Raw genomic sequence first — 22,453 nt, 5'->3', positions numbered from 1 at the left:
CTCAGCATGATACAATTGTGACGTGCAAGCTTGACACACACTCTAGTTTCCCTCTAAAAGAGGTTAAGTCAAAATATTATGACAATATTAACTTTAATTTGATCATACAATATTGAGGTATTGCATGGAATAAACAATATACTATCAATGCACTAATGAAGAACTCAAAAGAAACAAATTTCTTATTGATATAATAGCGCCTCTTGGGATTCTCAGATAAAGCACCTAACCTGCATGGAAAAAGCTTCCTAGAATAGAGTACCTCCTACCTAGAAGTGTGTCCCCTACTCAAAATATAGAACCCTTATCTACTGTGCACTTTTCTTAAAGATAAATCTATGCATAAAACAAAACTAAGAAAAACACCTAAATTAAGAAAAGTGAGCATCCGAGTCAAACTATAAAAGCATACTAAATATGGTTGTATACAATATTGAGGTATTGCATGGAATAAACAATATATTATCATTGCACTAATGAATAACTCAAAATAAACGAATTTCTTATTGCTACAATAGCGCCTCTTGGGATTCTCGGATCAAGAACCTAACCTGCATGGCAAAAGCTTCCTAGAATATAGCACCTCCTACCTAGAAGTGTGTCCCCTTCTCAAAATATAGAACCCTTCTCTACTGTGCACTTTTCTTAAAGATAAATTTGTGCATAAAACAAAACTAAGAAAAACACCTAAATTAAGAAAAGTGAGCATCTAAGTCAAACTATAAAAGCATACTAAATATGCCTAAAATCGATGCACCTCTTTCATCATTGCTACAACCTCATAGGAAAACTATAATCTACAACATGTATCCCAAGGCTGCATGCATCTACTAAAGGTGCGGACCGAAAGTATCTACTAAGATGAAGTATTGTTGAAGGAGAAACAACTTCGAAACAGTAGATAGATTCTAATGTGCATTCAACCCATCTGCACATAGGCCAAGGTTTCTAGTTGGTACACTGCTCCCCTAAATGGAAACTACAACGTATTGTTGCTCTATTGAAGGAGAAACACCTTCAAAGAAACACAGATAAAACTATAACATATATTGTCACTGTGGTATCGGTTGTAGAAGTTCTCATCAACATAGGTAACAACTTTGATAATTGAAAAACCAAAAGGTGAGCTACATAAATCATTTGAAATGATATATTTGGGCATACTTTATTATTTTTTAGGAGTGTTAGTATAGAAAATGAAAGGTATCCTATTGCATCTTTATTTCATAGACCAAGGATGCGAATAAATACAGAAAATATTAAATAGCATGGTACAAGTTGATTGCAGGTTCTTTCAAAACAAGAATGGAGTTCTCCTTGTGCAGATTCTAATCTATTGGGTATAGATTTAAAAAGAAATGTATATTTATGGGGTTGGAATTGTCTCATGATTCATGGCAAGTCCCAAAGTTGTTCACTAGAAAGAAGTAGAGTGAGTCGTCAGGTTTATGAATGAGAACACCCTATTCACAAGTAGATAACTTCAAATTAGTCAGGCATATTACTTCTCCTCTTCTTGTACGTGTGTGCTTTGAAAAGCTAACCACCTTCGAAGAATCAAGAACAACTCTAGTAAAGTTTATAGGTGTGCAACATTTCTGAGAAAACCCATCACTTAATGACAATTGAACGAGGAATATGTTGAAGGATTCAATCTTGCACTCAGTCATAAAAAGGAAGTTGGGGTATCCAACATCTTGCTAACAAACCAACTCCAACCATAATGTGAAATCTAGGTTAACTGTGAAACCTCTTTCCCACTTTGTAGTATTGTTTCCTCTTAAATTCCAATAGGTATCTTGTTGCTTAGGTCCACAGAACTTGTCCCAGGTAAAATTTTCATGATACAATTGTGATGTGCAAGCTTGACACACACTCTAGTTTCCCTCTAAAAGAGGGTAAGTCAAAATATTATGACAGGCTTAACTGTAATTTGATCATACACTGTTGAGGTATTGTATGGAATAAACAATATACTATCAATGCACTAATGAAGAACTCAAAATAAATGAATTTCTTGTTGCTACAATAGCGCCACTCTTGGGATTCTCCAAGGAGCCACTAATTTATACACATTTGGAATCTTTACTTGGTCTGCAGAAAGATTAAGAAATGGTAGTGATCACTCTTTGCCCTCCCATGGAAGGTCTATACAGAGTCAGCAATAAATTGATTTAAAAGTGAGGTATATGCCTGAAAAATAGGAGTCTGACTCTTCAACTCTAATTTAGTGGCAAGGAAATATTCAACTGTAAATGCTTGATCTTCTACAATGTAAATTTCTAGATAAATGGTTAGCGTAAATCTATCCATTGTCCACATATCCAAAAAAACCATGTATGTCTGGACTTTGGTTGTGTGTAAGGGATGGGAGATCACATAAATAATCCATTATCAAAAGAAAAAGTTAAAGCACAACATTCTATGGAGAATTTTTTTAAAATTTTATTACATACCTTAGAAAGTTTGAAAGGACATAACTGAAGCTTCCCTCTCCTTCCACACTTCATTAAATATGCCCCTTTTCCAATGCAGATGTGGCCTGCAGAATCACAATCAGCAAATAGAATATGAAAATTAAGTTTAATGAATTAAAGTAGCTTTGTTATACTTCAAGCAAATGGACTATGAGAAATTGGATTCATTCTCTACAAAGTTGATATAGCAAGATCTAATTACATGTTTAACTGAAACGAAGGTAGATTGGATTCATGCTTTGCAATAGATGATATAATGAGATCTAATGACATTTTCAACTCAAACAAAGGTAAGTTGGGTAAGATTAAGCTCCAAAATGATGGCATCCAACTTCTGAGTGGCAGTTATTGTATATATCTAGCTAGAGGCTATAACATAAAGATATTTGTTATAGGTGAAGATAAAAAAATGAAAGGAATGTGAAATTTTGACCATCAACTATAAGTTCCTTTAAAGGACTAGATCAAACCATAACATTGTTATCAAGATAATCAACTCACCCATTCTAGTACGCTTCTAGTAGTTTCATGACAAAACTCAAACTCAAGAAACTTCAAACAACATAAATTAACCAACAATGTCTGAGGTTGGTTACCTAAGGATTATATCATACTAAATTACCTTTTGCATCTAACATTGAAAATGACTGTGAAAGAAATGAATACAAATTGGTGATTATGATGGATGCATGTGATGAAATAAAATAAAAAAAAAGACCTTTCTTCTTGCTACTGATGAGCCTTCTAGGGGATTCTTGGATGAAGTTGATCCTGATCTGCGTTCTGAAATCAAAGAGACACTTTCTAGCTACTCTGATTTGATGGAAAACAACCCTAATGCTTATGAAAATGAATATGGAAAGCAATAAGCATTGACGAACCTGGTCTTGAAGAATGTGTCTCAAAGTCTAATATGGATAGTATTTTAAATTTCTACAACTAGCAGAGGGTTTTCCCAGTTGGGTTCCCTAGAAATTTTTTATTTTTTTTTGGTTATAGTGTGACTGTGTTTTATTTTTGTTCTATTCCACTACAAATTGGTAGAGATATTTTTTTCTTCATGCAACAATTAGTTTCAAATTTATTCATTCAAGCAGTAGTAGAATTTCATGGAAATTCTACACAAGGGACAATTAATCTATATTTTCACTTATATCTTTTTCAAGTAAAATTCACAACTAAATTTTCATCCAAAGTGTTTAGGTTACTAGCAAGTGGTATCACAACATATCTCAACATTGCAAGGCATAGATCATATTATTCAATAAGGTTGATACTTGAGATACAAAAATCTTCCCAAGTTATGCAAGCAAAAAAACTGCTGATTTTTAGTTCTAAATCTATCCAACCAGAGAAAAATTATGCCATTTTCAATACCCTCTAGTCAAAGTTATTCCTGGCCTCATTCAACTCAATTAAGAATATGTCAATCTCGTTGAGATTTATTCTTCATTTCATGCTTCTAAGTTATATATTTATGCAACCTAATATATTATTTATGTTAAGTGATTATTCATTAAAAATCATTTAGTTTGTCCAGCGTACTACCTAATTTTCTGATCAGTTTCTAGGAAGACTATATCAGACATTTGCAGCAGAAAATAGAAGACTATTTTAGTACCTGGTGTTATAAAACTCTAATCTGGAAAAAGTATTTTGGGTTGTTTCCCTAAAAATATTTACAAAATTTTCAATCCCAAAGCCATTTGAGGGAGAATTTTAGTCAGGGAGAAATTTAGTATTATTTTTGGAAAATTTGAGTGCAACTAAAAGAAATTCTTCCCATTTGCTAAAAAGATTCCAACACCAAATATGAGTGAATTCACAGAACTTAAGATTTGGAAATAATTAGATTTCACTTCGCTTTTCCAAGACCATATATGAGTGAAATCACAAAACCTGAGATTTTGATTATGGAAACACTTAAATTTCACCTCATTTATTAGGATTGGAAGTTCCCTGAGATACAAACATGTAGCATTAAGGATTACTTTGCTTGTTTAAGGACAATGTTCAGTTTATAAATAGTGATACAAGAATCCTTGTATACATGCCTGACACAGTTCTTTGGTCACAACTAATGAAACTGAACTACATCAATACATAACACACAAGGTAGAATCTAAGAGAGCATCTACTTTTCAAAATATACTCTGACAAAAATAAACATCTATACAGTCATATAAAGTTGTCACCAAACAAAAGAAGGAATTAAAAATCAAAATAAAAATAGGAATAGGCTTGGATTGTTATGGTTACTCTAAGAAAATGTTAAATAGGATCAATATATTAATATGGAAAATAGTGTAGTTGATTATGATTTATTGAGCCCAAGGGGTTAGCCCAACCGAATGTCATTATTGTTATTGGGTATTTGGCTAGTTCTGTGCTGGCAGGTGCCCTGTTTGAAATCCCTTGGGTGAGGTGCACTAGTCAATGCCAATGGGTTTACTAGGGACTCCATCCATGAATGTGGGGAAACATCTATTGGGATTCCCCGGAGGGTTTTTCTTGGAAAGAATAAAAATAGGATTTCCTAAAGAGAAATTTTGAGATGCATACAATGTACACCCAGTAAATTCAACTCTATATAGACAAACCACAAAAGAACGAAAAATACATATGATTTTACCTATGTTCCCTCATTTTCCCTCCCGCCCTGTGAAAAGTGAAAATATGCTACTCTTAAACTTAAAAGAAAGGATGAAAAAAATAGTGAATTTTGAACCAGAGATCTGAGGTGTGTGTACTCCTCCCTGTGTCAAAGAAGACTAAAAGTGGGGTGTAAATGCAGGTTATAAATGAAAAATACCTGGGCGCCATTAATGGATTGAAGATCCAATGGTGGGGGATCTGAGGTGTGTGTACTCCTCCTTGTGTGGAAGAAGACTAAAAGTGGGTGGAAATGCAACGAGGTTCGAAATGAAACATACCTGGGTGCCATTAATTGATTGAAGATCCAATTGGGGGGGGATCTGAGGTGTGTGTACTCCTCCCTATGTGGAAGAAGACTAAAAGTGGGTGGAAATGTAGCGAGGTTAGAATTGAAACATACCTGGGCGCCATTAATGGATTGAAAATCCAATGGTGGGGTTCGATATCAGTCTTCTACTGGTAAAACCTTAATTAACAACATTCTTCAATCTCGTTTTCCCTCCCACCATATGAAAAGTGAAAATATGCTTCTCTTAAACTTAAAAGAAAGGATGAAAAAAATAGTGAATTTTAAACCATCCCTCCTTGTGTGGAAGAAGACTAAAAGTGGGGTGGAAATGCAGTGAGGTTAGAAATTAAGCATACCTGAGTGCCATTAATGGATTGAAGATCCAATAGTGGGGTTCCATATTAGTCTACTACTGGTAAAATCTTAATTCACAACTCTCTTCAATCTCGTTTTCCCTCCCGCTCTATGAAAAGTGAAAATATGCTACTCGTAAACTTAAAAGCAAGGATATCTGAGGTGTGTGTACTCCTCCCTATGTGGAAGAAGACTAAAAGTGGGGTGTAAATGCAGCGAGGTTATAAATGAAACATACCTAGGTGCCATTAATGGATTGAAGATCTAATGGTGGGGTTCGATATCAATCTGCTACTGGTAAAACCTTAATTCACAACTCTCTTCAATCTTGATTTCCCTCCCACCCTGTGAAAAGTGAAAATATCTATTAGTTTTCCCTCCACCCTATGAAAAGTGAATATATATTACTTGTTTTAGAAATTAAATGAAGATTGGAACTAGGAGGGCTTTGTTACAGCAAAATTAGGTTGATTTTTTTCAAAAATGTTAAAATTTCCCTCCCTAAAAAACAATAAATACAATATTTATAGACTATAGAGTAGATGTGTAGGTGTAATGTAAGTATGTAAGCAATTCTAAATATGGTCTTAGTTAAAGAATAATAGTAATAATAATAATAAAAGTCAAAAGTATAGGGATGAGTGCAAAAATATAAATGTTGGCTCAATTAATAATAAAAATAATAAAATTCAATTTGTTATTAACTTTTGAATAGGTTTTGTTACAATACCATGAGCCAATACCATGGCTTATCAATACCTCAAGCTCAAAAACCATAACTTATTTCACAACCAAAATATTTTATAACAATATGACAAGATTCTTAACCATGGATATTCACCCCCCACTTTACAGTGGATATTATTAACTTGTAAAAAATTGGTTTTGTTATAATACCATGGGCCAATATTATGGCGTATCAATACCACATTCTCTAAAAACATAACTTATTTCACAATCAAAATATTTTATAACAATATGAAAATATTATTAACCATGGATATTCATTCTCACTTTACCATGGATATTATTAACTTGGAAATAGACTTTGTTACAATACCATGGGCCAATACCATGGCTTGTCAATATCACATGCCCAAAAAAAATAACTTATTTCAAAATCAAAATATTTTGTAAGAATATGATAGGATTCTTAATCATGGATATTCACCCCCGCTTTTTCATTGATATTATGAACTTGTGAATAGGCTTTGTTACAATAGCATGGGCTAATACCATGGCTTATCAATACCACATGCCAAAAAAATCATATCTTATTTCACAGTTTAAGTATTTTATAACAATATGACAAGATTCTTAACCATCGATATTCACCCCCATTTTTCCATGGATATTATTAACTTGTAGATAGGCTTTGTTACAATACCATGGTCCAATATCATGCCTTATCAATACCACATGCCCAAAAAGCATAACTTATTTCACAATAAAAATATTTTAATTTAATTTAATTTTATAACATTTTTTAATTGAAGCTAATAGGAAAAGGGTTGTAATTAGTTTTGAGATATATATAAACCCTCTATCCTCACGACTACTAAAATTATTCCCTTATAAATTAAATTAAGGTTTTAATAAAATTAAAAATGAGAATACTTTTGTATTTAAAGATGTGAAATTTATATAATACAAATATTAGTAAGAACCAACATAGATCTATCTTAACTAAGGATCCAAGTGATTATAGCAAGCAAAGTGAAGGGAAGAGAGGGGGAGGGAGATAGTGACAAAGATGGAGGGTGGAGAGAGAGAGAGAGTGGTGGGGTGAGACAGAGAGAAGGAGGTAGGAAGAGAGAGAGGGGAGATAGAGAAGAAGAGAGTGGGGGAGAGATATATGGAGTTGGAGGGGGAGAGAGAGGGAGGAAAGAACTAAGGCATAGGGAGATAGAGGTGGAGAGAGAGGAAGAGATGAGAGGAGGGGAGAGAGAGAATTGGTGGGGATAAATATAGGGAGAGAGGGGAAAGAGAGAGAGAGAGGCACAAAGATGGAGGGGGGAGAGAGAGAGAGAGTGATGGGGGGGCAGAGGGAGGTGGGAGAGAAAGGGAGAGAGAGGACTAAGAGAGAGAGGAGAGAGAGATGAAGTTAGAGGGGGAGAGAGAGGGAAGGAAGAAGAAATACATAGAGGGAGAAAGGTAGAGAGAGAGAGGGAGTGACAAGGGAGCGATGGAGAGAGGAGAGATAGAGGGAAGAGAGAGGTGGAGAGGAAGAGGGAGGGAGAGAGAGATAGATATGGAGAGAGTGTGTGTATGTTTGGGGGTGATATAGAGAGAGGGAATAAGAAAGAGTCACATAGATACAAATATAGATATTATATAGTATTATATAACCATCCTAGATCCATCTTAACCTGGATCTACCAAGCACCAAAAAAGAGGTTTGCACATCAAGAGATTGGATCCCTCTCGGCGCTTGATAGATCCGGGTTAAGATGGATCTAGGCTAGCTTAATAAGTTTGTAGTTGTATTTGATAAACTAACACTTTTTTTTTATGGTTGTGTTTGAAAACAATTTTTCCATATTTGGTGTATTTATCATAATAATAATAATCTAAGTTTAATTTAATTTTAAGCTTACCTATTTTATGCAATGATTTTGTTGTTAGTTTATAGAGATAGACATGTTATACTTTTGGAATTTGAAAAGGAAACGTGTGCTCTTAAATTGGTTGTATTGAAAACATTTAAGTGTAATAAAGAAACATGGCCTCTTAACTTGGTTGTATTAAAAACATAAGTGTTCTTGTATACTAGGTGGGTGCAAACAAGAGAGAGTATATGGTAAGTGGATTAAATAATTAAAAACAAATGTTAGTTAAGGAGAAAGTTACAAAAATCTAACAAATAGGCTAGGGTTAGGATATTACTGTTTTGGGGCATCTAAAGTTGAAGGTACATTTTATGGAGGTGTAGTCTAAGCCCTTGGGTGTAGGGCATATATTATGGGTATCTTGGACTTTAGGTGTGTGTTAGTGGTGTCAACTAGTGGTGGAGTGTCCAACCAATGAGTAGGCAAAGTTTTTCATTTACAAGATTGGCATTAATCAAGTATTCTCCATCTCTACCAAACTCTAATATGAGGAGTTTGCATAATGGACTTATTATTCTAACAAATTGCAAATATTTGATTATCTTTAAGTTCAAGGGCTTGAAGTGGCTGCCTCAACCTACAAATATTTAAAGGAACTATGTGATTTTCAATTAAACCCTTGTGGTCAAGGAGCTGCAAAAGAGGAAGGCCTTATGGCTATTTTTAAGGGGTTGTAATGACCCTTGTCTTGTGGTAAATATGTAGATATGATGATAATGGCCTGATGTTAGTACATTCACGTATAAAATGTAAATATTTTCCTATCACCTTGCATTGTGTAAATATGATAAATATTTTTTGGTTACCCAGATGTACATGTCGAATTCCACTTGCATGATTGTGGGAAACACTTCTCAGTTATCCTTGTGTACATGGGGAAGATCATAATTACTCTATGCGATAAAAGCAGCTAGCAATATTTTCACACTGAACACTATACAATAAACTTAACCCTAATATCTTAGTAAAGAACAAGTAACTAGCTAGACTCTGGAAGGGTTTTTGGATTAAATGTTAGTGAAACTCATTGCAGTTAGGTGTGTCGATGTGTGGTGAGTGTTAGTGAATGCTAGGGAAACATAAGGGAGCACTAGGCCAAAATGCATGGAAATGAATGAATAATAGTTTGTGATAGGGAGTGTCAATGAGTTCTAGGTGTGGTAAGAGGGGAGTGACATGGTATGCTAAGCAGCACTAAGTCATTCTAGCATGCCAAAGTGACATGCAACCAATATGTGCTAGGTGCCAAGGTGTGCCAAATAGTTCTAGGAAGTGTTGGGGAGTGTTATGGAAACACAAGGGAGCAATAAGTGAAAATAATGCATGCAAATGAACGATTAAGAGTTTGTGACAGGAAATGTCAGTGATTTCAGGGTGTCTTAAGGAGGGAGTGACAAGGTATGCTAGGCAGTGCTAAGGCATTCTAGAGGCAAAGGAAACATGACAAGATGTGTTAAGTGCTAAGGTGTGCCAATGCATGCCAGGGTGAGTTATGGAGTGCTAGGGAAAAACAACGGAGAACTAGTTTCAAATGCATGGAAATGAATGAATAAGATTGTGTGACAGGGATTGTCAGTGAATTCTAGGTGTGCTAAGTAGGGAGTGACAAGGTATGCTAGGTAGTTCCAAGGAATGCTAGAGTTCCAAGGCGACATGCCAAGATGTGCCAAGTCCTAGGGTATGCCAATGTGTGTCAGGGAGTGCCATGAGAACACAAGGGATAACTAGTTCAAATTACATGGAAATGAATAGATAAGAGTGTGTGATAGGGAGTGTCAGCAAGTTCTAATTTTTTTAAGGAGGGAGTGACAAGGGTATATGCTAGGTAGTGCCAAGGCATGCTAGAGTGTTAGAGCATGTTAAGGAGTGGTAGGGTCTATTAGGGAGTGGAAAATCATGCCAAGGAATGCAGGGGATGATAATGTGTGCCATGTAGTGCCAATGGATTATTATAGGTGCCAGATGTTATGGCATGTAAACTATCTTGCTTAGTTGTTTTATGGGCACTATTGGATGTGAGCCTTGACTTTCTAACTTGTTAAGTGGGATGAGTTAATATTGGACATGAGAAGCCTAAAATTATTTATAGTCCATTAGGGGAACAAGGCATAGTCTAGTTGTAGTAAATGTAATTTGGTAAAGTTGTTGTAGTCGAGGCAGGACTTGGTTGGGTTCCTAAGTCTAAAAGAAAATAATTGTAGTTATGAGGGAATGATAATTAATGAGTGCCATGGCATGTCAAGGAATGAAAAGGTGTGCTGACATATTCCATATAGTGTCAATGCATGTCAAGGAGTGTTTGGGAGTGTCAGGGAATCATAAGGGAGAACTAGGTCAAAGTGCATGGAAATGAATGAATAAGAGATTATGTGAGGGAGTGTCACTGAATTCTAGGTGTCCCATGGACGAAGTGTGTTAGGATAATTTCATATTAGGAATTATAGGAGGAAAGCCTACGATTGTGATAAGAGGATGGAAAAATAGGTTTGAGACAAAGGGAGACTTTGGTCTAGGGACAACATTATTTTTTCAATGACATGGTTGGGTTCCCAAGTCACAAAAAAAGTAAGGTTATCTATGAGGGCATGAAAACTAGGGAGTGCCAAGGTGTGCAGGGAATTTCAGGAAGTTCTAGCACATGCTATAAAGTTCCAAGGAATTTTAGGCATGTCAAGACATGCCAAGTGCTAAGGCATGCCAATGTGTGCTAGGTTCTAGGATGTGGCGCCAACATATGCTAAGGATTGTGAAGGAAACACAAGGGAGGACTCATTTCAATTACATGTAAATGAATGAATGTATGTGTGTGATAGGGAGTGTTAACAAGTTATAGGTGTGCTAAGGAGGGAGTGACAATGTATGATAGGCAGTGCCAATAGATGATAGAGTGCTAGGAAATCCTACTAAGATGTGACAAGTGCCATGGTGTGCCAATGTGTGCCAAGGAGTGTTAGGGAGTGTTAGGGAAACACAAGGGAGCACTAGGTCATAATGCATGGAAATGAAGGAATAAGAGTGTGTGGCATGATGTGTTAGTGAGTTCCAAGTGTGTTAAGGAGGAGTTACAAGACATGCTTGGCAATGCTAAGGAATGCTAGAGTTCTAGGGCGACATGGGGCCAAGATGTGCCAACACGTGTAAGGAAGTGTTAGCTGGGAGCACCAAGGAAACACAAGGAAGAACTATGTCAAAATGAATGGAAATGAACAAATAAGAGTTTTTGATTAGAAGTTTTAGCGATTTCTAGGTGTTCTAAGGACAAATTGACAAGGTATGCTAGGCAATGTTAAGGCATGCTAGAGGCTAGGGTGACATGTCAAGATGTCATAGGTGCTAGGGTGTAACAACATGTGTCAAGGAGTGATAAGGAGTGCTAGGGAAACACAAGGTAGAACTAGGTAAAATTGCATGGAAATGAATGAATAAGAGTTTGTGACCAAGATTGTCAGCGATGTCTAGGTGTGCTAAGGAGAGAGTGACAAGGTATACTATGTAGTGCCAAGGAATGCTAGAGTGTTAAGGCGGTAGTCTAAGATGTGTTAGGTGCTAGGGTGATCTAGGGAGTGTTAGGGGGTGTCAAGGAAACATAAGGAAGCACTAGTTCAAAATGCATGGAAATTAACGAATAAGAGTGTGTGAGAGGGAGTTTCAATGAGTTCCAGGTGTGTTAACGAGGGAGTGGAAAGGTTATATGCTAGGCAATGCCAAGGTATTCTAAACTACCAAGGCATGTCAAGAAGTGCCACGGTGTGCTAGGGAGTTTCAAAGCATGCCAAGGAATGTAGGGGATGTTAACACATGCCACATAGTGCCAAGGCATTCTAAGACATGTCAGGTGCTATGGCATGTCAAGATGTAAATTGTGTTGCTTAATTGTTTTAGACCAAGGTTGGATGTGATGAGCCTTATCTTGGTAACTTGTTAAGTGGGATGAGTGAGATTGTACATGAGTACCCTAAGATGAGTTACAATTAGTTCTTAGGTGAACAAGGCATATGTTGAATTTCCATGACACATGAGAATCCGGGTTTGGCCTTAGAATTTTTTATGCAAACACACTCAAGTGCCACAACACATCTACTATGTAGAATGAAATCTTCCATGAAAGAAAAAGTAATGGATTGAATGCACATAGTTTAGGGTCTGCACATCTTCATATGTTAATGCTTATTATTGTGATATAAAATAGCCATTTATATGTCTAGTGTAAGACTCCTCTGGAGATTTCTATCCAACAACAACATCTTTGTGGTAAAAGGTGTACTGTCAGAGGTTGCTCCATCAAAAATAGCAACCAAAAGGGACCTTACTGTGCACATAGATGAAGAATTAAGAATATTGTTATCTATGAGTGTTGATGTGGAGGTATGGGACAAAATTACACAGGCAGCGAACCTTTTTGTTCAACCAATCAAGATCTAAAAAGGAAAATGTGTGATTATATATACATGTGTGATAGTATTTGGAGAAATGCCAACCTAACCCACAAATTTGTTGACATTTTGCTGGAGCTGACCTATAATTGTTCCTGAATTTAATAAGCATGTAAAATAGGACTGACTTTTCAATACAAAATATAAATTGATAGGAACATGGCCAAATTGTGAAAGTGTAAAAATTGGTATGGTTTAAAGGGACCGATCCCTTTGAAAATTCTTAAATGTGGTAATGAAGGTTGAGCCTCGTTCTAGAACCCCTTTGGGCATCCATCTTAGGAATTGGTGTAGGAGGCAACACTTCAAAATAATTTTTGTAGCAATGATGTCAACACTTGTATAGTGACATGGGGTTGGAGTTGGCCTGTCAAAGCTCATTGGTATACTTTGGAACTTCTCTAGGGTGATGCCTTAGATGATTTGGAGTATGAGGGCATGATTTGATATTTAGTTTTCATTGAAGAAGCTTTGGAGGCTAGATACTATAGAAAAGCCCCTTGTTCTGATCAGGGAAGCACATGCCACTGAAGAAAGTAACAGAAAGTACATAGATTTGAAACTCAAATCACATCACCGTTTAGTACTCTTTGAAACAAGAAATAACTAAAAATTTCAAAGACTACTATTCACTTTTCCTTTAGTCTAGAAGGTACAATGGATATGGAAACATGTACAACAATGTCTCAACTTTCTTAACTCCTAATCCTAATGCACCTTCCTTGCATGGATAGATAAGACAATTAAATTCTGCTACTAGTGAATATGATATGAGATATGAAAACATGCTTCCTTAGCTAAGGCTGAGAATTAATAACTAGGGAAGTGCTCCTTTTAATTGTGCATGCAAAAACTAAATAAAGCAAAGAGTTTCGCTACTCCAGGTGCTAGAAACAAATCCACTGCCTAAGGTAAGTGCTTTGCCCAGAACAAGATATTAAGGACTCAAAAACTTTGTTTCTTCCTTCAATAGAGGTGTATGCCAAACAGAACTAAGCTATCATGCACTATCCTCCAAATTCATTCACCTTTAACAGAAATCTTGTGCCTAGCAAAAGACAAGAGACCAATATCCAATAGAATTTGTTGACCAACCAGAGACCCTTGTGCTCAAATAGTGAGATAATAAGGGAATGTCAACTAGGGTGGAATATTTCACCATCGAAATTGACAAGAGATAGAAGGGGTCAAAAACTATCAGACCTAATTCTCAAGAACAAATGAATTAATCCACACTTGGTGATCCAAAATGAATTCAATCCTTCTTTTTTTATAGATCTTGCAGAGGGGTTTCATATTCTTAAGTGATTGAGTAAACCTTATTCCAAACCCCAAATTTGGGTTTTTTAAGCCCGGTTTCCCCAAAAATTGCCCAACAATGGGTATTTTGGGGTTTTTTCCAGTTTATGAAGGACTATAGTCTACAGGGATGGATAGGATATTACGTCCCATTTGTCCTCAATTTTTAGAGGACGTTACATGGCACCTAATAAAAGAAACAATGCTTTAGTTTAGGAGGTAATAACTAAATGCTTATTTCTTTCCACATAGGACATACATCTTGCAAAAATGATCATGGGGTACAAATACTATAAAAGGCCTAAATCTTACTAGCATTGTCATAGTCCAAGAATAAAAACCCTTTCAAGTGAAACAAGGTCAGTACCACATACTACAAGCACAAACAAAAAATTCAAAAACAATATACTTATTCAATGAAAGAATGAAGAATCATATTAGCGCACTTTAAATTTAATATCTCTTGAGTTGTAGTGTCAATCAAAATTTCTCAGGTTGGCATAATTAAGTACTAAATGTTGTTTTGGGTCCAATTTGGGGAAAAGGAGGAGCTCTTGGTGACAATGGGATGATCAGGCTTTTCAGAAGGTAGCTCTGCTATACTTTTTAACATACAAACCATTCATTCTAGGGGAGGAGATATAGAGAAGCCTTTAATAAGGACCTTTCCAAGATCAATTTGGAGGAAAATCCATTTTCAAAGCTTAAACATAGTTCTAGATTCAAAGAAGATTAGTCATTTTTCAAAACAATTATTAATTCCAAAGAAATTGGAGCCAAGCTGACATGTTGACCATTTATTCTTCTATTAGACAAGGAAGCATTTATGAAAAGTCCTTGGCCCTTTGATCTAGTATTTGATGTAAATCTCTTGATTAGAAATGTAATGAGAGATGTAGTTTATATTAAGGAAAAGGGAAAAGTAGAGGGCCAGTTAATAATTATCTCTAAAAAACTCTCAATAGAATCCTAACATATTTGAAATGGAAAAGGATAACTCTATTGTTATTTTTTGCTTTAGAAACTTTGCTAATTTCCATGATTGAAGCATGTATTCATGCCTTGAAAGAAGCTCACAAATGCTTTTGATATTGGTTGAAGAAAAGAAAATGTGAAAAGTTACATTCACATAGAGGTATGGAAAAAAGTATGTGGAGCTTTTTGTCCCAAACTCCAAACAAAGACTGGACAAAAGGTGAAAAGACCAAGTCAAAAGGTATTTGTAGCTTTTGTCATGCAGAGGTAGGTGTTAAGTCCACACTCTACAGCGAAGGCTTTGTGGTGGAAGTGACACAAATTTTTGCATGCAGAACTTTGGATTAAAAGGAGTGGAGCTTGATGTTACATGTCCACTATTACCCCACTTTCTGTATGAGTTAGAGGAGATAAAAATAATGAGATACGGGAGATACAAAGTAGATACTATTGTTATTCAAATTTAATAAAAAATATTACTATGTCTTCCTCGACATAAAAGAAACATCTTCCATAAAATATTTTCTCAATGAACCTGATTCAAAATGAATCTCTTCCATTGATGGGCCCAGCCGCAAATAGAAATGATGCCGATGGGCCAATTTCAGTTTAGAAAATTCACAATTAGTTTCAATTGTAAGATCTCCTATTTTCAATTCAGATTTCAGTTACAAGCAATGAAACAAGACTCACTGATCAATAGCGATTAATCATGATTTGGAATATGCTCGCTCTCCAAACAATTCAATCTAAATATTTGCAAGTCTAAGTCACGTTGACCAAGTTTAACTCATGGTCAATGCAAGTTTGACTTGAGACTTTCCGATTAAAGTAGATTCCTGTGATTGATTCCAATTTATGTGATTTTTAGCCTTGACTCGATGAGCATGAGTTTTTCAAGTTTAGGTATGCCGCATTGCTAAAAAACTAAATGTCAGTCATTCCAAAATTTATTTCTCATTTCTCAGGCCCAAAACTCATACGTTGAGACCTTCAGTAATCAATCACTACTCACTATTACACATTCCAGACTCAATATCAGGGAACAGCCAAGGTGAGCCTATGTCGAGACTCCATATCGGGTAGTCGCTAATGTGTGCTCTATCCATGCTCCATATCGACCCTCGGGCAATCACGCATCACCTTCAGCATGTGTTACCTTTAGTCTTAGCCGCTTCAGTATTCAACAATCGAGGTACATTGGCACTTGGCTTAAATAATAGGTATATTACTATATTGAAGTTTCAATGTCATTTTCAATGGCAAGTTTCAAGTTTCACTATTCAGCAATCGAATGTTTGGCGTATTCCTATGGTTATGACTTTTCAACTCTATAAATGGGGCTTAAATATATTTTAAAAATGCACTAAGAAGTGGTTTCATACCAACCATCGACCAAGTCATCAAGTATTCCTTCCTTGTTCGATGTCTTGCCGACTTCAAAGGCTTTAACCATGCATTCACAACTTTGGGTATTTTTGTTCTTCCAGAATCTGTTATTGATGTATTGGTTCAGTTTTCTTATGATAAACGAACTTGCAAATTCAAGATTACAATGCAATATATGGTGATAATATTTCCTCTAGGTAGCATTTCCTCATATGTACCTAATTGTGTTTCAAGGTCATAATGATATATTAGGTCAAAATGTGCTTGTGTTGTTGGAAAGACTCCTCTTTGATCCTTAACAAAACCTCATATCCTTTAAAACCAATCCTCTTTTTTGCAAAGTTATATATGGCATTTTTAATTTTAATTTTTTATTGTATTTTACAGGAGCCAAATTAAATAGAACGCACAACTCCAAATCTAAACAAAAGCCACAATTTAAACACAAGTCCAAAACAACAACCATGCCGAGGGAGAAGTACTTTGCTTGGGCTTATTGTGACAAGATTATTGGAGACCCTAAGCTCCTTTGTAAATTTTTCAAATTGAAATGTAGTGGAGGCATTTATAGATTCAAGTACCACCTTGCACAAATACCTAGCCATGATATAAGTCTCTGCAAAAAAGTTAACGAAATGTCAAACACCAAGTAACCTTGGCCATTGATATGTTGAGTTAGCATAATGCAAAGAAAGAAAAGCAAAAAAAAGAATAGGAACTCCGGGAGATGACAATTTTTCTTCCACTACCCCGTTGTCATCTCCCTCTATTGAATACTCAATGCAGTTCCCAAGTTTCCCACACATGCCTCCAAGCCCAAGTCAAACTCAAGGCCAAATGAATCCTCGTGCATTCAACATTGGAGGTGGAAACATAAACACCTTTTTTTCTCCCCGAAAAAAAATCGGTTCCCAACCTACCTTGGATACCATTGGTTGGAAAAAAAAATATCCATAGTCAGGCAAGGAAGGCCATTGCTAACTTTTGGTACTATTTTGACATACCTTTCCACTGTGCCATAAGTCCTTATTGGCAAGCTATGATTGATGCAGTTGTTGTTGTTGCAAGTCCAGGGTTCAAATCTCCTTCATTAGAGATCATTAGGAAAAAAATTCTATTAGAAAGTGTTGAAGATGTCGTGCTTGTTCTATTTGAGCTTCGTTCATCATGGGTAGAAATAGGGTGCGCGATCATGAGTGATGGATGGACAAATCAGAGGAATAGAACTTATTAAATCTCCTTGTATCTTGTCTAGTAGGTACAATGTTTCTCAAATTAGTGGATGCCTCAGACAAGGTTAATACTGCACAACTTATTTATGAAATGATGGAGGAATCCATTCAATAAGTGGGAGAAGAACATGTTGTACAAATTGTCACCGATGATGTAGCTAATTATATGGCTGTTGGTAGACTTTTTGAGATTAGGCACCCCACTATTTTTTGGACTTATTGTGTTGCCCATTGTATAGATTTAATGTTTGAGGACATTGGTAAGCTTCATTCAATACATGAGGTCGTGGAGAAGGAAAATTCCATAACCAAATACCTATACAACCACATTATTGTCCTAAACACCATGATAAAATACATTGAAAGTAAAGAAATTGTTCGACCTGCAGTGACTAGATTTGCAACAAATTTCATATCTTTGTAATTTGTGGTTGAGTAAAATATAAACCTAAAGAGGACACTACAAGAAAAAAGGACATTGGTGAGGGGCGAAAAATGTCACCATAAGCTCATTAGTGATAGTCAAAAGAGCATTCAGCACCAAAAATTGAACATCATCAAAGGTGGCGTCGCCAAAAGTATAGGTGTTGTAGTGACATACAAAGTCCGTCACAAATAATGATTTATAATGACGGATAGCGACTGTCACCATTTCATATGAGCAATGGTAACGGACCATAGCCTCCATCACCAAAAATTGAACATCACCAAAAGTGGTGTCGCCAAAAGTATAGGTGTTGTACTGACATACAAAGTCTGTCACCAATAATGATTTATAATGACGAATAGCGACCATCACCATTTCATATGAGCAATGGTGATGGACCATAGCCTCCGTCACCAAAAACTGAACATCACCAAAGGTGGCATCGCCAAAAGTATAGGTGTTGTAGTGACATTCAAAGTTCGTCACCAATAATGATTTATAATGATGGATAGCGACCGTCACCATTACATATGAGCAATGGTGACAAATCATAAGGCTCGATCACTGAAAATTGAACGTCGCCAAAGGTGTTATGGTGACATTCAAGGTCCGTCACAAATATTGATTATAATGACGGATAGTGACTGTCACCATTTCATATGAACAACAATGATTTGTTGTGATGGATCTTTAATGGTTGTCACTATTAGTGCATATATATGGTGACATTCGTTGACTGTCACCAAAAGCCACATTGCCAGAAGTATAGGTGTTGTGGTGACATTCAAGGTCCATCATGAATAATGACTATAATGACGGACAATGACCATCACCATTTCATATCAACAACAATGATTTATGGTTACAGACCTTTGATGGTCGTCACTATTGATGTGTATATATGGTGGCGTTCGTTGACCGTCACCATTTCATATTTTTGGTGAGGGTATAAAAATGTCAACAAAGCTCATTGGTGAGGGTCAAAAGAGCCTCTGTCAACAAAAATTGATCGTCGCCATTCCATATGGATGTCAAGGCACGATGGAATCGAACCACCAACCTCCTGCTTGTAAAGCAGGTGCTCTTCCATTGAGCTAGCACCCTTTAAAGAATTATACTTTTAAAAATTAGACCTTGAAACTTCATAAATTGTAAATTATATAACTTTCAATCAATTAAAGTCTTGGTAATATTTTACTAAACAAGCAAAGCAGCATCGAAGCTGCAGGTCCCTACCTAATGGTTATTGAAGTTATGAAAAGTGGGTGGAGGGAAAATAAGTTATGTATAAGAGAATCAATATGTTCAGTTGAATACTCAATTAGAAGTGAAACTCTAAAGACATTTATAACTTATATTAAATGACCTTTAACTAGCAAATGCACCAAATATTGCAAAGGAAATGTCATAAGTGGATAGCATATGGAAGAAGATGAGGCAGGGACTTGGAACCCTTGTACATCTTGGCATGCCTTAGCACTTGGCACATCTTAGCTTGTTTGACATGTCTTCGTACTATCTAGCACATGTTAGCATGCCCTAGCATTCCCTAACACACCTTGGCAGTCATGACCTCACAACTAGCATTACATTTTTCCATGACTTGGGAACCTTACATTCACTAGAACACCTTGACACTCCCTAGTTGTCATGCCCTCTGTTATCCTCCACAATGTCCCAGACTGATGAAGAGATTGAAGGAGGTAACCACAGACCAAACTTTTATTTTGGTAGCCAGCCCTACCAAACTAGAGAGGGTCTCTCTATGAAATCACATCCAAGAGATGACTGGAATGTAAAGGATTTTAGGCTAGATAGATAGGCTCAGGTGAATTTTTGGAAAATTTAGGGACTTGGAACTCTATCCACCAGTATCTTGTCTGGCAAGGACTTTGTCAATGAGGTAGGGACTTGGAACTCTATCTAGGATAAAGCACCTAACATGCATGATAGAAGCTCCCTAGAATAGAGTACCTCCTACCTAGAAGAGTGCCCCCTGTTCAAAATATAGAACCCTTCTCTGTTGTGCACTTTTCTTAAAGATAAATGTGTGCATAAAATAGTATTAAGAAAAACACCTAAATTAAGAAAAGTGAGCATCTAAGTCAAACTACAAAAGTATACTAAATATGGCTCTATATAAGTTTGGGAAACACTAGACAAGCATGCTTGCATACAACAACCATAAGATGCCTAAAATCGATGTGTTTCTTTCATCGTTGTTATACCCTCACAACAAAACTAGAATTTGTAGCATGTACCCCAAGGCTGTATGCATCTGTTGAAGGTTTAGATTGAAAGGATCTACTAAGATGAAGTAATATTGAAGGAGAAACACCTTCAAAACAACAGATAAAGTCTACTATGAATTCAACCCATTTGCACAGAGACCAAGGTTGCTACTGGGTACACTTCTCCTTTGAATGGAAACTGCAATGTATTGTAGTGTTGCTAAAGAAAAAACACCTTTAGTTCAACACAGATAAAATCTAATAGATATTGTCAGTGTGGCCTCGGTTGTAGATGATCTCATCAATATAGGGAACAAATTCGATAATTCAAAAGCCAAAAGGTGAGCTGCATAGATCATTTGAAATGACATATTTGGGCATAATTTATTATTGTTTAGGAGTGTTAGTATAGAAAATGCAAGGTAGCATGTTTCGTCTTTATGTCACAAGCCAAGGATGCAAAGAAAGACATAAAATATTAAATAGCATGGTATAAGTTGATTGCAGGTTTTTTTTAAACTGGAATGGAATTCTCCTTGTGCGGGTTCTAATCTAGTGGGTATAACTTTAAATAAGAAACTGATAGTCATGGGGTTGGAATTGTCTCACAATTGATGAAAAGTCCCAAATTTGTTCACTAGAAAGAAGCAGAGCGAGTCATCAGGTTTATGGAAGGGAACACCCTATTCGTAGGAAGATAACTTGAAATTAGTCAGGCATATTATTTCTCGTCTTCTTATACGTGTGTGCTTTGAAAAGATAACCACATCCAAAGACTCAATAACAGCTCTGGTAAAGTTTATAGATGTGAAGCACTTCAATGCACTTTATTACATTGTTCAATGAATGAATTTATTTTGAGGTTGTTGAATTTTGCAATAAGACATGGAAGTGTTCAGAGAATATGTCTAATGACAAGTTAATATTTTGATAGTTTATACTGACAAGGGAGCATGAACCACACCAATAAGAATAAACATACCAGTGACCCAACATGATCTCTTCCTTTTTTTGCTATTTCTTCTGATGCTTTCCTTTGATGCTCAAGATATGCCTTCAACAAAGGCACAAGTGGAAATTTTTCTACAAGTCCAAATGCAAAGACAAACCGTAAAACATCCATTTTCCTTTGACTGGGCAATTTTTCCACAGCATCTACAAGAAAAAAGACCACATGTCATGCAGGACCACAATCAACCAATTAGAAGCCCATAAATCCTTGAAACAACTTGTATAAACCACAACTTTGTAAGCAATTTCAAAATAATTTAGAGCACAAGAGTTAGCAAGTTCAAGAAATCTTTCTGCTGAAGGCATATTAAGCATAATAATCATCTATGTCTGAAGAATTAAATCATCATCCAACTAGTAAACAAACCTTTTTGCATAGTTTGTTTTGCAACCCACACCTGCATAGTTTGTTTTGCAACCAACAATCACATTAGAAGGCTAAACAAATGGCATGTGCCCAAGAAATTTGTATTTTCTGGGTTCTTTTAAATGAGTAAATTTTAGGGCTTTGGTCCAATAATAATATAGAAAATTCTCATTTCAATCTTAAAAAAATATAAAAATATAAAAGTTACAGAAACTTCGCACATATCAAATTTTTATGTGTTCAATTTGACAAGATTAATGGTGCAAGACGAAAACAATAGTCTCTATCGTAGGCAGGGACTAAAAACAAATCTACTAAATGGGTCTAAAACATTTTATAGATAAGACACAAAGGAATCTCTCTTCATAACCAAATATCAATTTTGGAGTTCTAAAAAAAAAATAGCGAAATTGATATCTTTTATTTCTTAATATTCAACCATATTCCTTCACAATCTGAACGGACATAATCCACATTCACGTCAACGTTGACATCGAGATCATCGATATGTTCTTCACTTACACATTTTGTTTCTTGAAAGTCTACAACCTATGACAAATCTGCATACTCGAGTTCATATGATGTATTACTTCTCAATCCTTTTGGAGGACATGTTAACACTACATACCAGTTAGTCTCAACAGGATCTTGTACATAGAATACTTGTTTAGCTTGCAATGCTAGAATAAATGGATCATATTGCCA

Source organism: Pinus tabuliformis, chromosome 6, assembly GCF_031772625.1.
Source record: "Pinus tabuliformis cultivar Carrire ecotype Pingquan chromosome 6, CPIR1, whole genome shotgun sequence".
Taxonomy (NCBI): Eukaryota; Viridiplantae; Streptophyta; class Pinopsida; order Pinales; family Pinaceae; genus Pinus; species Pinus tabuliformis.
The sequence above is the reverse complement of the archived record's forward strand: the minus strand, read 5'-3'. Positions refer to the sequence as shown.